Below are 12434 nucleotides of genomic sequence, written 5' to 3' on the forward strand. Positions count from 1 at the left end.
AGAAGGAAGAAGGAAGGTTTATGCTTTTCGGTATTCGAATTATTAGTATGATTAGTCGAAGTCTTTAATTGATTAGATTTATTCTTTTAGTTAATTGGGTACTGAACTATTTGGCTAATTAAGTATTTTTTTATTGCGTTGCAATCTGTACTAATTTATAGAAGCACCATTTTGGTTAATTGAATAACATTAATTATTTTACTCTTATGTACTATGTGTTTGTTAGTTTAAGTGTTTTTTTATTGCGTTGCAATCCGTACTAATTTATATAACCATCATTTTGGTTAATTTAAATCACAGTAATTATATTTTAATCTCTGTTATTTGAAAATATCTTAATCCGTGCATAGCACGGGTGTGAGTTCCGTCATGAGTTTTAAGAAATATAAAAAAAATAATAGAATTGGATCTTACTTTTATATATTAAAATAAAATGTGAGTGGAAAATAATTAGCAGAATGTGAAGCCTATTACCATTTTATGGAATATTTCAATCGAGAATCCTAAAGTGGAACACCTAAAAACGGTAAACAAAGACTCCTAAAATGGGATGGAGGGAGTAGTATATTGAATTGGAGCATTCAATTCCAAATCCAATGTTTGGTACCACAAAAATGTTTGGATTTGGAATTGAATTGCAATTCCAAATCTTCCAAATCCACAATTTGAATTTCATATCAAAAGTAGAAAATTGGAATTCCAAATAGTCATAAAATTAGATAGATTCACTATATATCCACACACACACTTCACACACTACGCACACTACACACACTTCACACACTACGCACACTACACACACTTCACGCACTACACACACTTCACACGCTACACACATTTCACACACTACACACATTTCACACACTACACGCACTACACACATTACACACGCTTCACACACTACACACATTTCACACACTACACACATTTCACACACTATACGCACACACACATTTCACCAACTACACACACTACACACATTATAGTGTATAGTGTGTGTAGAGTGTGTAGTGTATATTTTGTGCGTGGGTGTGTGTATATAGTATGTGTATTTTGTCGGGGATAATGCTGAAATTACAAGAGATAAACAATACCGGGTGTAATACAACCCAAGAAGGAAGAACGAAAACTGAAAATTACAAAGAAATCGAAACTATAAACTGGAAATAAACTTAGCCGAGTTGAGGAGTCCTCTTTCCGCAAGACGAGATACGCCCCGGTAGTGCTCTCGGCTTGGCGTGTCGTCCCCAAAGATAAAACGACAACGTCTCTGGTGAAGCAGCACCGCAATCAACAGAGCTCCGGCGAACTGGATGGAGGAGAGGGCAGAGCTTCAGAAAGAAAGACTATGCAGAGAGTATGATGCTTGTGTGTATGTTCGTATGTATTGTGTGTTGCTAATGCAAGGAATGACTAGCCTATTTATAGGCTCAGTCCACTGCTGGGGTCAACACAGCCTTGATGGCTGTCATCATGGCTCATTATGGCGGGACTGTAACCGCCGGCCGTTACGAGTTTGAAAGCTGGAGTGATCGACTTTGAATCTAGACGAAGTACACGCCCTAGTTCAGCCGTCACATGTGGACTTCGACTTGATCAAGACGCTGATCAAGCCATCGCTCAAGGCGCAGCAGGCCGAGTTGATCAAGGCCCAAAACTTAGGTGGTCCAAAACATTAAGTCTGGATCCAGGGACAAGCCCAAAGACCACCCAAAGACCAATTGCCAAGGTCCAAGTCCAAGGGCGCGGGCGCAGGAGCGGGTGCGGCTCAGTTCGGCGCGCGTGTGGGCTCTTTCACCCATCTTAGTCCACGATAATTACTAAGTGTAATTAGTCACTTAATAAATACACATTTAAAGACGTGTCTCATCTCCTATGTGGGATAATTAACATTAGTTAATTACTCCATACACTTTCAACTCCTAGCTTTATCAAAAGCTACAATGTGACCAACTTTAATCCACTATTTCTCACTCACCGAGAATCAGATTTGAGAAAGTGAATATACTACGGTCATCTACGCGGAACGTAGATCGACGCTATATCATTTAATTCTCCAAAATTAAATGTCTCGTCACATTTATTATTGGTCAAACTTCATTGACCGGACATCTTAAATCAAGATTTCAACATATTTGTGCAAAGTGTGTGTGAGTGTGTATTTTGCATATAATGTGTATGCATAAATTCTTCAAATGCAATTCCATATCAATTACTTCATTTTACCAAACATAGGATTTGGAATTGATTCTAATTCAATTCCATCCAATTCAATTCTATAGAATTTGAATTCCAATTCAATTATGTGTTTCAAACGCAGCCAAATAGAATTTAAATGAGAGAAATGGTTATTCTAGAAAACTGCGTGCATGCGGTGCCAAGTGAGCGGACCGCCGAGTTGGTGTTTGTCAACTTAGTGGTTCATTGAGCGGGAGATTTTACGTTTTTCATGGTTTATTATCATTTGAACCTCAATATTAAAGATATTACCTTATATGATTCGAATTATCATATCCCAGCCTCATCCACACTGTAAATATGCACACCCTGACTTAAAAATAGTTATCCAAAATTTATCTATAAATCTAGCTTCCGCTCTAGGTCCTAAAATAAGAGTCCTATTTAGTCATGACATGAATTTTAAGGAATGTAAAGGAAAGTGGATATAATAAGTTAGTGGAATATGGGTCTCATTTATATATAGTAGATTTATAATAAAATGTGAGTGAAATAAGTTGGTGGAATGTGAGACCTATTTACCATTTATAGTAAAAGTGAAATAAGACTCTTACTGTGGGACGAGCCGAAATAACAAAATATGACTCTTATTGTAGGACGGAGGGAGTAATCCAGTAGTAGGATTTATTATTATGATTCATTAGGATATATTACCTCATCATATTTCTTCATTTATTTCTTTATCTGAAGAGAGCTTTAGTAGTTGATAAATCAAAACAAGACAAGAGATCCTAACAAGTCTGAAGTCGACATAATTTATTCTCTATAAGAAATTTTCTAGTTTTACTTAATGTTAGAACGTAATTTAGGAGTATATGATAGTATAATACAGTACTACATGTATATATAAGGCATGTTCGGGTCGGTACCCGCAGCGTCGGGTGCGGGATACCCGACTCGGGTATCGGGATTACCCGATTTACTGCGGGACAAGTATTAGGACAACTATTCCAGCCGAAATCAGGTACGGGTACCCGCGGTTAACTCGTTTCTCCACCCCTAATATTTGTATAAGAGTAGCTAAATTTCTTAGAAATTATAGGATTTGAAAATAATTGACTTTAACGTTCTTTTGATTACTTTTTCTCTTCAAAAATTTCTAATAACTATGTGACATAGTTGAATGGTTTAATACCCAAGACCCAATGTTATTCTATCTATTAAATAGGATATTATTCCATCATATTTCTTCATCTATTTCTTTATCTGGAGGGAGCTTTGGTAGTTGATCAAACAAAGCAAGACAAGAGATCCTAAGAAGTCTGAAGTCGATAGTCTAGAGCCTTTGTCCTAGCGGCAAGGAGCTTAGACATTATTGTATGAGGTGCCGAGTTTGAGCCCTTTTGACATCAGTTGTAATTTCCTCCTTCATATAGGAGTTTATTTTTTAAAAAAAGTCTGAAGTCGATAGAATTTATTTTCTGCTCGTTTTACTTAATGTGACAACATATTTTATTCTTGTAATTGTTTTAGTAAACATAAGAGTACCTAAGTTTCTTAGAAATTATAGGTTTTGAAAGTATTGACTTTTGATGTTCTTTTGATTACCATTTGACTATGTGATATATAGTTGAATGGTTGAATACCCAAGATCCCATGTTATTCTAACTATTCCATCTAACTATGTGATAATAGTTGAATTATTTTATATATCAAGATCTGGACTTATTTTATCTATTATTGTCGAATAATGTGTCCGATTTTCTGATAAATTATTGGATTATTAAGTAGAATGCAATGATATTACGTTAGACATAATAGATAATACAGTAGATCAATAAGACAGAGAAGTTTGAGACTAATTAATGAGGACATTGATGCTTTAATCGACCCTTAAGTGTAATCTACAATCTAGATTGTTTGACAAGAGCTTTAGAATGCATTAGTGATCATCTTAGTAATCCCTAACAATCACCTTAAGATATCAAAATACTGAGTTTATCAATTAGAGAGTAGTACTTTCTAACTCTTAGGAGTTGTTTGGTTATCAAGATGAGTTATAACAATGTTCAGGCTCCTACTTGGTTTATAATCGACAGATGTTATGACTCATAACAATACAGTTGTTTGGTTGCATCATTCAATTATTAGACCATTCCCATCCTTTTTGTTTGGCCGACTTTTTTGCCCCTAGGGTTGTCCACTTATTTCAGGATTGAAGAATGTTAACCGCGACTCCCTCTTGGATTTTCATCATTCGAGCACTGTGTTTTCTTGTGAGAAACTTTTCTCCCGAGGGCGGCGACTGCATAAGTTCCTCCACGGTTACGAACTAAGTCCTTTCCAGGTTAGATTATCCGATTTTGTTGCGTGCTTCTCACTGTATTTCGATAATTGCTAGATATAAACTTGTTTTTTTGGATTTTCATTTTTCTTTTCTGTAATGCATTCCTGGTTCTTTGTTAAAACCATGAAGACATAAACAACTTAGTTTGTTATGGTGTATGAGGTGTGTATATCATTGTTTGTGACGCATAATACAATTTCAATGTCAAATGCTACTTTGATTGTTTGCTTTTTTGCTTAATTTCTTGGTAGTGTTGTTCTGTTTACCTTGCTTGGTACTCATTCTTCTATTTGTGTTGATAACAGAACTCAAGGTTTGGATTGTTATGAACATACTCCTGCCTATATTTTTTTGGTCTCGTCCTTGGGTGGAAATCGGATAATGGGTTCCTAGGTGGATACTTGAACAAGGTGAAAGAATGGCTGCAAAAGGAGTGTCCGGGAACTGATTTAAAAGCAAATCCACATAGTGTTGAAAATAAACTACAACTCATATAAAAAATCCTTGATCGAAGTGATGTTGGTTTCAATGTGCACGGAGATTTTAAAATTGATTGCTCAAATGACCAATGGGATTTGTGATTTATATCTAGCTTTTGAACACTGATTACTTCTGATAAGCTATTTGGCATTGCTTCTAACCTTTTACTCCCATCCGACCCTGAAAGTTTGTCACATTTTCCCATTTCCGTCGGTCCTATAAAATTTGTCACATTTCACTTTTTACTATATTTAGTAGTGGACCTCATACTCCATTAACTCATTCATACTCACATTTTATTATAAAACTAATATATAAAAGTAGGACTCACATTCCAGTAACTTTTTCAACTCACTTTCCATTACATTTCTTAAAACCCGTGCCTGGTCAAAGTGTGACAAAATTTATGAGACGAAGAGAGTATATATTTTCATGTTTCCACATAGCAAGACAACCATGCACGCCATATGCCCACAATGTTTTGGCCTTTCTAGGATGACTAGAAGTTCATCTTCGACAAGGACAGGGCAACTAGTGGCAATACCGAAGGAGCCTATTACTGAAATAGCTGAGAGTAGTGATTACCACCCTAGCTTTGAATATTTTCTAGGTTACGAGCAAGTTCAAGCTACGTTTGTAAACAATATGGTGGTGGATGACAGTAGCGCACAAAGTGGGTAGAATGCAACACAAACCTTCAGGTTCCCCAAAAGATCAAGCGCAAACGCAAAGGCAGTGAGGATGATAATGGCATAGTAGAGCTGCTAGGAAAATTGCGCATTGGGACCAACGTTCGTTTGGATACTCTGTTAGCACGCATTGGCTATGAAGTGGATTTTGGGAAAGCCAGACAGGAAATCTTCTGTCATTTGGGCTTTGGGGAACATACCTGATCTAACTGATAACGAAAGGTATGATCTTTGTGACATCATTGGAAAAGAGAACTCGAGACTAGAGATCTTCACAGGCCTCCCTATGCTTCGAAATCCGGATATGTGAAGTGAGTCCTGGAAAAAGAAGCTTGCACCTATATGGCTGTGCACACATATGGCCTGCATCTCAACCCATCTGACTAGCGCCGATTTTTTTTTTTGCTTATGAAAAACTATGCACTTTTGGACAAGTTCAGCTTTATTTAACCGGTGTTGTAGTATGACAATCTTTTGTAGTTCAATATGTACTGTTGCTTTTGTGTATTGATTTCAGATGGGTGTCTTTGATTTGTAATTAGGCAGGTAAGGTGTCTTAGAACTAATCGTTTGTGATGTATGATTATGTAGCTTCATTACCTAGAATTTTCCTATTGGTTTTGCCTCTAACTGTTGTATTAGAACTGTTTTACATTTTCCTTTCTCAAATTCACAACTTCATTTTGCAAAGCTAAGAAACTACAGCTGCACACATTCAAATTCAATGTCCAATGAAATAATAAAGCATCTAAACCCCGAACCACCAACCAACTGATAAACGAAAGACAATATTATTTGACATGCAAAATACTTAAGCATAGAAACTTCTATTTTGTTTATCACAATGATAATGCATAATAGATTCAATTACTTAATTATACTTGACCGCAAAATAAGCCATGTAATATAATCAAAAGTGTTTTTGATATGCAAGAATAGTGACCTTCGTTATTACCTATAACTATGATCAACATAATATAGTCCATAAACTAACTTAATATCCGATAATAAAGACACAAGCCATTACATTACGGTGTCTATCCAAACAAAGACAACAACTTGTCACCCTAGTTATATGTTGGGTTGTCGTGGCATCCTTCACTAAGTGATCGGACTAGATTATGGACACAAGTAGGACAATGTTGGACTCTTGGGTGGCAACTTTCGAGGTAATATATTAGATTTTTTTTCTCAACCTTCCTTTCAAACTTACCATTAGCGTCGGGGACGTAGAATCATACAACTTTGTTGTTGGTTGACTCCTGGTCCAGTGGGCCACCTTTATCGAAAATGAGTTTGCGCCTGGCAAGTGAGAACCGCTGGTAGCTATTCACCTCGCCCGTGTCAATCTGGGGTGCATTCATATCTGGTCCAGCACACACATGGCCTTGAGATTGAAATGATTCTGACAGCACGATCACAGTGTTATCGCACTCCTCTTTGGTGGCATTAAATGCAAACAATTCATACAGTTGATTGTATACTGGGTCACTGCGTTGATAATAAGCTCCGAGTAGGGGGTTTACAATAGTCAAGAATTTAAAAAATGTTATAATATATAGTTGTGCACTTACATCGAGCGCTTCTGGCCTATTGGGCGCCATAACTATGAAGGTGTTGGTTGGCACGTTCCAGTAGGTCCCATCCAAATGAACGATCTCAGTAAAAGTCTTATACCGCTTTTCCAAAAAAATGTAGGCGATCAACTAGTTCAAACCACTCAAATGAGTAGCCTAACTGGTTTTCGATTGCGATCTTGGCCTCGAAGATGAATGGCTGGGAAACACGATCTCCTCACAACCACTAGCATGTTTCAACCTTATCAATATACCGAGAATCACCGAGTCAATCCTATGGCCCCGGTTTGATTTCATAGAGGAGGAGCTTTGGATGGGATATAATTTGACATATTTGACGCATGAGAGGCTTCAAGAAAACAACTGGTGTGTGTTTTGGTTACTCCAAATGGTCCATATTTATAGGCAAAAAAGATGTAGGATATATAAATATACAGATACAAGATTTTGGACATGCAACTACCTACTTAAATGTGATGCGCGGCCTACAGTGGGTAGATCTATGTCTACATAGTCCATATTTATTGGGGAAAAATATATTGCATATACTTGTACATAAATTTAAGTTTTTGACAAGAAACTACCTATTTAAATGTCACGCGCCGCTTGCAATGGGTAAATTCATGTCTAATCTTCTACCTCCTGTGCCAAGGGAATATAATGAACTCACACTTCACATTATTAAATCACTACAACTCTCAGAAGAAGATACCGTTCAATGCATCACCCACCACCATTGGATTTAATCAATGCTTCGTAGCAAATATTTAACAATATGATATATAAGGACAATAAAAATGTGTTATTTCCATTGAACTTACTAATGCACATTTTGGAAATGGGTTTACAATACAAGATCACTGAAGCTACTGCCATAGATCATCACACATATAAGTGATGGACTCTACAAGATAGATTTATATAGTTCATTACATAAACTATGTCCAAACAAAGATGCATTGAACTTTAACTAAACTTTAACTAAAGTTCCAGACTGAAAATAAGTCAAATAGGAAACTAGAACATTTCCCTAGAACAACCACTAGCAATAACAAGACTAGACCCATGTAAACCAACACATAGTTCATCCTGATTGCGACATGACATCTACTACAAACTCCACAAACATTTCCGGCATAAGCCATCCTTTTATTTTTCTCAGCATCATTATTGCATACTGTTGTAGCTGGACGATACACTTGATTCAAAACATAATTTGGTTGCTTGCCATCTCCTTTCCTACTATGATAGTCATCACACCATAAGAAAGATCCCGAATGGTTTGTATTAGTAGGACATTTGTAGAAGTATCTACCACCGTGTGTGGCTTCTTTCTCAACACAAAACTACTTCATCTTGCCTCGGCCACAAAGACACTAGGGTATCATGTCATGTTCTTTAGTTGACGTGGACATTAGCTAGCTGTAAATCATCAAATAAAATTCAATGAAAAGGTCATATGTCACATAGTTAATTCAAACATTAATTTACAAATGACAACATAAACAACTTATAAAACTAAAGTTCAAGTTGAACTAGGTGCAAATACACCCATAGCTCCACATTGAGTAAGCCAAATCATCCTGCATTTGAGTCCATGTCGTAGTTATCTCAACTTGATCAATGAATTCAAGGTCAACCATCAGTAATGTGAATCTTGTGGATTCAAGACACATATGTTTACCCCGGACTTGATCTTGCAAATATTTCAATAACCCAACCAACCCAACAAGAAATGAAACAATAAAAATGGTGGAAAAAATGAAGAAGAAGGAGGTGTTATGATTAAGATAGAGGCTTGGAACCTATGGACCTTCTACAAAACGATGAAGACAACCCAAGACAACTTTTACCGAAGCAAAACCTAATAACTCCATAAAACTAGCAACACAAGAACTAGAATTGCATACATTCACATTTAATCTAATTCTGACAATAGATTGAAATGAACCCACAAGGGATTTTGGATAAACCTGCAAAAGATGAAGGGGGTGCTCAAATTTGAGTCTTTATTCTACAATATCATTCAAAGCAGCCATGGAAAAACCTTAACACGGACATTTATACTAGAAATTTAAAAAGAGCAAAATAAAACAAGTTTTGGTAAAAAATGAGCCCTTCCGGGAAACTCGCCCGACGGGGCGTTTTGCTAGGTGCCCGACGCACGTCGCGCGTTGTTTTCTGCACTGCACGACTTTTTAAAAATGGCTATAACTTCTTCTCCTGGACTCCGATTGAGGCGTGCAAGGTACTCACGTGAAGCCCTTTAGAAGATGAAGATAATGGTGGATGTACAATCGAATTTGGATGTCTTCTTGATAGGAAAATTACTGATTGAATCATACTCCAGTTCCACTTGGTTTCTTGTGATGTGTTTCTCAGACCCTGATCAACCCATGGTCCTCGATATCTTTGTATTCTATGATTGTGAACCTCCGGATTCACATCAATCAGCCTCCTCAATTACGGCAGCTTCGGTAGCACCATCAACTTGTTGTTCTATTGGTCATTGTTCATTTCACCATGGATAAAATTATGGAGTAAGAAGCATTCCATTATCATTCGGATTTGGATCTTAATCGGATAGAAACTAGCACTTCGTAGTACGCCCCACCTCATCTTAAGAACCACAAAAGATCGCTCGATAATGTTACAAGTTGTGTCGTAAATTAAACAACATGCGTGCATTTTGGGGTCTTTGAGTGCCGAAGCCCCATTCTTTCAAATGATAACGAACATTTCACAATTTGCGTACCCATTATCGCATAGAAAGTAATTTCCTAAAAAAAACATTCGGACACAGAGTGATGTTATGTACTACTACCTCTGCCCCACAATAAGAGTCACATTTCACTTTTGCCATAAATAGTAAGTAGGTTCCACATTCCACCAACTTATTCCACTCACATTTTATTATAAAACTAATATATATAAGTGAGACTCATAATCCACTAACTTATTCAACCTACTTTTCTTTACATTTCTTAAAACTCGTGCCACACCAAATGTGATTCCTATAGTGGGATGGAGGTAGTAGTGTACAAAAAAGAAACAATTTTTTAAAAATCAATAAGTGTCAAAGGTAATGGTTTAGTTAAACCTTTGGGCACCCTCAATCTTCCATCTCTACTAACGACATCTCTAAGCACCCGAGAATCACCAGCAGAACCCTTCCACCTGGGTAGAAAATATAAGAATCTCATGTTGTGGTCACAGAAAGCAAGAATGTTAGTGGATTTTTCCCCTTCCGAGTTCGATAGCGTGGCTTATCCACGATACTGACAAGGACATGTATATATGGCCAGTCCAAAGCGCCAATACACCCTTAAGACGAATCACAACAATTCATAAAAATATAAATCAACTCTAAGAAAAACTATCACACGGCCACAAATAACTACTCACATAGCAAATTACCTTAAAATGTTTTAAACGAGGATCAACACAAGTGTTGGTAACTGGTTCGGGTTAAGGCAAGAGAATGATATGAAGCCTGAGGACTGCTCTCAGGACAAGATGAACATAATGTGATTTTTTTTCTCCAGAGCGCATAAAATCAAAACCAGATGTACGATTTTTCTTGTGGTGGGCTAGAGTGCTTAGAGAAATAGCCACTTGTTCCTCCAATAACACATACCTACCATTTTGCAGCCCACCCGAAGTCTCTTAAAAAGACTCACAAACGACCAAATGCATTCCTATCGATACGAGGGTTAACAAAACAGTTTATGTCACTAACTGATAGAAGTCTGGTCATATGCTTCACTTGTGGAGGCATCATATTAGTGAATACCTAATTAGACGTTGCCTCGTACACCATCCAAATTGTGTTCTTCTTTTCAGATGTTAGTACAAAATGATAAGCGATTGCATATGTAAGAGATGCACTATATCTTCTATCATGAGGTAAATGACAGTGGATAAACAAAATGGACGGGCCATCACCATAAAAAGGAATACAATATGAAGGATCAATTGACTGCACAAACAAAATTTACACAAAGAATACAAAGTTGATAGGCTCGGATTTTACACTTTTTTAAGGCCATTATTTGGTCCATTTTGAGTGTCAAAGTTGCATTGCATTGCATGTCCATTATTTGCATATTTTAACTATTTTAGTATTTTGACGTGTTTTGTGAGAAATGTGCAAAATAGAGCTGAAAAAGGGCATAAAAGGTCAAAATTCGGAAGCTGGAGATGAAGGGCAACCCAGCGGCCAGCTGGACCAATGCCAACGGTCGCTGAAACGAATCCAGAGAGCTCTGGAGCTGTCCAGCGGCCCGCTAGGCCTGGTCGCGCATGACAGCCTGTGTTCAAACTCATTTTCCCAGCGATTTTCCCTTCATCTTCGAAAGAGCTTTGTGATGGTACCTTGAACACCTTAATCGGAGTTCAGTGGAGAAAGTTATGACCATTCTACGAAAGTCGCGCAATGCTGTCAAGTGTTGAATTTGGGCGGAAATTAAAGGAATGAAAGAAGATATTACCTTGTGAAGCCAAATCTTTTCCTTAAACTATGGAGCACGAAATTTACCTTCTTCAAACCTTTTTCAAGCCTATAAATACCTCATAACCTAATTCATATTATTCACCAATCTTAGAGCCTTAATTCCATCCCCTATCTTGCACATAAATTCCTCCATCTTCTACAAGGAGCATAGAATTCAAGGGAGATCAAGCAAGAGCAAGATTAATTCTTCTGAGTTTTATCTAGTTTTTGTTAGATTGAACATGTCTTATTTTGCTTATCTGTCTATGGATAGCTAAATTTATAGAATCCTAGGGGATGAAAGTAATTGACTCTATGTAGTTCTTTTTGTTTTGTTTAATGTTTAGAACTCGTTTTACTTTAATTATTCCTTGGTTTATATTTAACTGCTTGGTTGTTACTTTAATAATTGTTAATTTCTTATCGGTGATGACTTTGAGTGGTTTATATTCTATGTGTCAATACAATATTTGTGACATGAGTGTTGATACATGATAGAAATAGCTCATAGTAGAGCTTGAGTCGGATGAACATAGAACTAAATAATTAGAATTACTAATGAGTTGATGAAATCACTACCCTAGGATTCCCTTGCCTCGTCTGTTTTCTCAAACCAAGTTTACTACAATTTTGTTTCATTACTTGCTTTCCTTATTTATTTCTGTCTAGTT

The sequence above is a fragment of the Salvia splendens genome, chromosome 11 (assembly GCF_004379255.2).
Source record: "Salvia splendens isolate huo1 chromosome 11, SspV2, whole genome shotgun sequence".
Taxonomy (NCBI): Eukaryota; Viridiplantae; Streptophyta; class Magnoliopsida; order Lamiales; family Lamiaceae; genus Salvia; species Salvia splendens.